Source organism: Adiantum capillus-veneris, chromosome 14 (assembly GCF_014529385.1).
Source record: "Adiantum capillus-veneris isolate H3 chromosome 14, ASM1452938v2, whole genome shotgun sequence".
In the NCBI taxonomy this organism is placed as follows: Eukaryota; Viridiplantae; Streptophyta; class Polypodiopsida; order Polypodiales; family Pteridaceae; genus Adiantum; species Adiantum capillus-veneris.
In genome coordinates, this window is record NC_140944.1 from 141,382,440 (window position 1) to 141,388,876 (window position 6,437).

A 6,437-nucleotide genomic window follows, 5' to 3' on the forward strand; every position below is an offset into this window, starting at 1 on the left:
TTTTGAACTTGATTTCTTGAGCCTCTTTTGTCTTTTCGTAAGCTCTTTTGATCACTGCCTCTCATTCTTCCAGAAATCTTATCCTTAACACAATCTTCAGCCTTTACTAGCATTAGGAATTGATTTTTTCCTCTTATTCTAGGCATCGGATTGGTTCTAACCCCTTTTGTTTTTTTCTTTGCTCTATAGTGTTTCTGGCGTTGTTTAGTTTGGTTCGGAAAATCATAAAATCGGACATCCGTTATAGTTTCTTCGTTTCCGCTTGAATTGTCCGTTGACTCGTTGTCTGCTTCATTTCCCCACTCTGGATGATTGGGAATGTCGTGAAACACCTCTTCTTCATCTTCCTTTTCCAGTGTATCGTTCTTTTCAGTTTCTTTTTCGAGTACAGTTCTCAACATGAAATACGGAACCACGTCGTACCCGTCCTTGTCGCAAAATTTCGTTGTGGGACCATCCGGAATTGCACAAACATCTAGGGTTGCTAGAATGTGTGTCCATTCTAATGGTTCAAACGTGTCCTCTGGAAAGGGTTCTCCTACATAAGTTTCGTCTTCGATAGCCCTTTCTAAAACACATTCTTCTCGTTTCAGACTTCCACATTTCGAAGCTCCACACATCCATAACTCCTTGGGTTTACCTAACCAAGCTGGAAATTCGGATCCCGCCAAAGTAGCTGAATCAAACTCCTCTACCGGTGTTCGGTTCACATCTTTGTAGCTATGGTCTTTCAGGTTCACACGTGTAGTGGTTTCCATATTTCTCAAGTATATGTGATCGTAGCCCCAATCTTGGACCATTTTCAACTGTCTCATGAATGGTCTTCCCAATATGATATCATAGTTATTCTCCTTGCAAAATCGACAATAGCAAAAGTATGTTCGTATTCAATGCCGCAAGAAGTCACTACAACTTTCTCTAATAACCCCATAGGTTTCTCCATGTGTCCATCTGCTAATTGGAGTTTCAACCTAGTCTTCCTTATTGCTGGTTTCCCCCATTTTTTCCAGATTTCTTTTGTAGCAATGGCTACCCCTGCTCCGCTGTCTAGTATTGCCATCGTCTTCACTCCTTGGAATTCAACTGGTATTGTGGTATTCCCCTCTTCACCTTCGCAATACTCTCCGACCTTGTTTAAGGGTACAGGCTTAACGTTCTTTTGTGGCTTGCTCAGCTCCTCTATGCTCTCTTGCAATCTCGATGTTGGATCTTTTATCCCAAATTTCTCCAAGCATTTTCCTACAGTGGTCCACATATGTGGTCTTAGCCTCAAAAGCTCAGCTAAAGTGATAGTGCATGTCACTGGTGTTGAAAAAATCTCTATCAATCCTTGCGAGTCCATGACTTTTTCTGATGAGATTTTTCGTGAGGGAAGTGCTCTAATCTCGGATTTTGCTTCATACTCTCCTAAGTATGAAGGTAAGGTTTTCAGTGAATGAGGTTTGCTCTCCATTGTTCTAACAGAGCCCCCATCTCCCCAGTAAGATTGCAGATCCAAGTCCACTTGAGATCCTGCCTGAAATTCCACTATGGGAGGATTCCTGATGTCCTTTTCCCAATTTGTCTGATTAGCTCGTTTGCAAAGTTTTCCTCTCTCACTTGTTTCCAGAATTCATTGTAATCCTCATCTTTTCCGTAAATCCTCTGTATGACTGGATGAAAACTCTCTATCTCCTGATCGGTTGTGTTCAATACTATGCGGTCATCCTTTTGTGTATTTTCAGGCTTTTGTGCACTGGGAGTCTTTTCAGCTACCCGTGAAACGATAGTCTCTTGCTGAATTGGGTTTTCCTTTCCACAATTCATTGTTTCTTTTGGTGGTTCTAATAAGGCTTGTGCAGTCTCGATCATTCTCTGGCACATTTCAAGTCTCTGCTTTTCCAATTCCGCGTTTGGGTATGTCATCCACCTCTGTTCTTGTGTTTGGTTGTTCTTTAACCTAGCTTCGTAAGCTCTCATCAGTGCGTCCAATGGTTCGTGTACTTTGTCGACTAGCACTGATCCCCCTGAGCTTAAGCTCGTTGTTTCTTTGATACTCTTTTGTTTCGTTCTTTCCGGGCTCATCTCTCGTTTCCCGTTTTGACTCTCAAGTTTTTCTAATCTAGCTTTAGTTTGCTTTAGTTCCTCAGCTAGAATAGCGTCTTCACGTTCTTTTCTCAACTTCATGCGTGCTTTTCTAGCTTTCCATGTGTTTTTCTGACTCCGCGGTCCTTGACTAACCACTTCAGTCGCTAACTTTCCATTCTCAGGTTCTCTAGTGGTTTTCTTAGCTTGAGCTCTAGTAACAACTTGCGTTGGTATCAGAGTTTCATTTTCAGACCCACTGCTGGTAGGAATAGTTTCTAGCATATTCAATGTCGTCTTTTGTACTTTGTTTGGATTCTTTGAACAATCCTCAATGAAGTGAGTAACCCCACACTCAGTGCAATAAGCGTTAATTCTAATGATTTCCGTATGTGGGCAAACATTCATCAGATGGTCACCTCCACACTTGTAACAGGGTCCTAGTGCTGGTCTTGGTCCCATTTGATTCGTCCTTTGTGGATAGGATGGTCTTTGTCCTGTTAACCCTCCATGAGCTATGAACATCAATGTTCTTGCGTCCAAATTGTATCTCTCTTCATCAGAAGCACTTGTAATTGTTGGTATTCCAACATTCCCAATCATGCCCCATGGTTCTGGTTGTTTGGGTTCTTCTGGTGGGTAATACAAAGTTGGAGACATGTGTGCACCAGATTCTTCATAATAGGCTTGAACAGGCACTAGGCTTGTTCTTCCTGATTCTCTAAGGTTGGTGCATATCTAATGCCCACTGGTCTTGCTCCTGGTAAAGGTGGTTGTTGTCCCAATACCGGTTGCGGTCTTTCTATCCCCATAGGTCCTGGTACATTTCCCGTTGGGTATCGAGGTACTGGATGTATCTGAGGTGGTGCTAATTGAGCAGGAGGTGCATACTGGCGCTCCCTTACATACCCTTTGTTGTAATAACACTCCTCTGTTGGATGATTTGTCCATTTTTGTTCAATAGCACACCATTTCAGTGTTTTTGGCAATGGTTTTTGGTATGGTGCCATCCTTTTTAGAGCATCTTCTATCATTTGCTCTACATTTGGCATGGTTGTTGTTTGAACATTCTTTTTAGTGGTAGTCTCGCTCGCTACGGAGGAGGAGCTACTGGATGCAAAATCTGTATCCGCTGACACCTCTCCATAAACCGTACAGTTATCCACTAAGTACAATGCCTCTCTCGTTACTTGCTCGAAACTTGTACAAGCTTTCAAGTGCAAGTCCTTCTTGAGAGTGTCGTTCCTCAGTCCCTCAATAAAGAGAACAGATAGTCTGTCATCTTGTGGTCGTTCACGTACTGGACATCTCTCAATGTATTGTTTGAAGCGAAGTGAAGCTTCCTTCACTTTTTCGTGTTCTCTCTGTTTAAAAGCATATATTTGTGAGACCGTATTGTGCTTAATCCCTCGTTTTGAGAATTCCTCAGCAAACTCTCTTAGCAAATGGTCAATGTCATGGAATCCCCCTATGTTCATTGGTTGAAACCATGTCAATGCAGTACCTTCTAGAGTAAGACCAAATCCCTCGTATTGTGTATGGAAATCTGTTATCTGCTCAGCTCTTAAGACTTGCTTAAAGAGTGACACATGTGCATACGGATCTCCTGAACCACCATACTTCTTTGGCATACACTTGGCTACTTGAGATGGTCTCATACGTCTATGATTTGCTACCAATCTCATTGCTCCTGTGTCTCGGCTAAAGCTTTCTCTAGCATCATGGACTTCATGGGTTACCCTTGTCGGTTCCCCCGCCCTGAATCTACTACTAGGAGGTAAATGTGATGGTTCCGCTTCAAACCTTGGACCTGGAGTGGTATAGGTGGGGATTGGAACTGCACTACCTCGATTCGTCTCCATTGACTCTCTGGAATGTAATGATCCCATTGGTCCGAGCTTCGAGTCCCAAGGTTGACTAAAAGAGTCAGCAACCTGAGTTCTTTGTCCTCCTGTTGTCATTGAGTTTTGCACTCCAGTTGTTGGTGTTGGTCTATGTGAGCTAGAAGTAACATAATACTGATGTAGTGGTCCCCCAAAGTATGTATATCCTTCTAATTCTTTCTTGCCCATTGTTGAGTATTGCCTGCCATACTTATCGTAAGCGGCAATTTTCACTTCTGATCCCTCTGTGTAGGTAAAGACATAGAGTCTTTTTTTGTCTGTCAACTCTCCGGTGTAGGGTTCTTCACATCTATAATAGAGATCTTTCTCCCCATTATTATATTTGTATAGCCCCACATAGATGTTATCAGTGTTGATCCTTGTAGTTTCATTCTCTCTTCTTAACCTCGCATTAGGGAAGTTCATTATTGGTGCTTTCTCCTCGAGTTCTTCATCTATTTTGGATTTGGTGCCCATCAATCCCCACTTGTCCACAATGTTAGGGTTTAGGACTACCATGTACATGGTACCCTCGTCATCTAGATATCTATCTCCGCTATAGCTCACATGCACTAAGTCCTTGAACTCACTAGGTCTATCTTCTATCTTTACACAATAGCGGTCCATTCCATCTTTGTAGATCTTGGCACCTTGCTCATTGTCGTACTGGTATTTTATGAACAATAGCTTCATGGTGGCGGAAGGGTTTGATGATCCTGCTACCATATTTTCTCATTTGTTCCTGTTCAAGTGTTCGGTGAAAATCTCGTAAGACCTCTCCGAACAAGTATCAGAAACACTTCCTTCAAAGATCGGCTCTAATGGTTGCACCCAACTTTGGTTTACACTTCCCTCGGTTGATATGACACTTGCTGGTTCCCCTCGTTTTGGTTGATTATTCCGGAGATTCCTGCCCGATCTCAAATTCATCAATTCCCCTAAAGGACTGTAACTTTTCCGTCTCGGCAATTTGTTTTCCCCAAGTTTTTGTGGTCAGAATTGATCCAAACTGACTGATACTTGGTCAATTGTTTAATCTTGTCAGTTGGACAACTTCTGTTTCATCAAGTGAGAATTTTGTCGCAGTTATGCTGAAAAAGACATTATACGCGTATGATGTCTTTTTTCACATATTTAGACTATTTTGGTTATGCTCACTCTCAGTAGGCCCCTTATGCTCTTTCCACTCACAAAATTCAGTTTGAACTCTGTTTGAGCAAGTTATGGCTAATTTAGGCTTTTCTTGGCAATTTTCCGCTTTTGACTTGTTTTTTGGGTCAATTGTGATCCAAATGGGATGAAACTTGAAATATAACCTCTAGACAGCTATTACAATGGATCTGTGTTAGCAAAGTATCAAAATATGTCCAAAATTAGGTCAAAGACATCATACGCGTATGATGTCTTTTTCATCAATTTGGGTCCAAACTTGATATTTATGCTTCCTACAGTGCCTGTAACAATCTTGTCAGGTCAGATATCAAAAATAAGCAGTGGATGTGCCAAAAGACATTATACGCGTATGATGTCGTTTGCCCCAGATTTTGACTATTTTTGGTTTTAAGCTTTCTCCAATGTTTATAATTGAGTTTCAAGTGTTTTTGTCAGGTTTGAATGTAAAAACAAGATTTGAATCCAAAATTTCCTATTCTTTGCGTTTCTTGGACTCCGACTTGTCTTTTTGGGTTTCTTTGAGTGTTAATGCTCTTGTTTTAAGTTGATCTTAGGGTAAAACCCCCCTTCTAAACACTCTGGCAATGTCAAATTTTCAATTTTAGTCTCTGTTTAGGTCCTAAGACATCATACGCGTATGATGTCTAAAGTTGCAAATTTCCAGTTTTTCAGCACAGAACTCTTCCAATAGCTCTTTTAAGTGCTCAGCAACAATCAGTTACACAGAAAATTTTTCTGAACTTTGTTTATTGCATATTTCACTACCAAAGCGACTTTTTCAGTGATCTAACATGCAATCAAACACATCAAGCAAATAGAACACCAATTGATAGCTCTAGATCAGGATCAAATCAGGCCCTACCTAAGCTACTTCTAATCATAAAATGGATTTTTTGCAATTGAAAATATAAAGAGATTTACTACCACACAAGGAGTAGCAAATGCTTTTTATGTCAACAACCACTTAAACACCATCAAAAACAATCTAATCTAAGCTAAACTAAAAATACTGTCAACACGGAAGACCCAGGAATACCCCGCTTCCTAGTATCTCTCGAGACCTTCGGAGTCCACCACTCCTAGATCTTTTCTAACTAAAGTATACAAAGTAGTTTATACGACTCACCTCGTAGGATTAGTCTAAGGTCACCTACTTAGGGCTCTTGTCCCCGGCAACGGCGCCAAATGTTAAGGCGGTTACGCCGCTAGCGGAAGCTAAATAGCGAGAACTCAACCAACAACAGAATTTGTCAGACGAGGACGGAGCTTGACCCGCAGGTGCATGGAAACAACTAGGTGGGTGTCAAATCACCTACT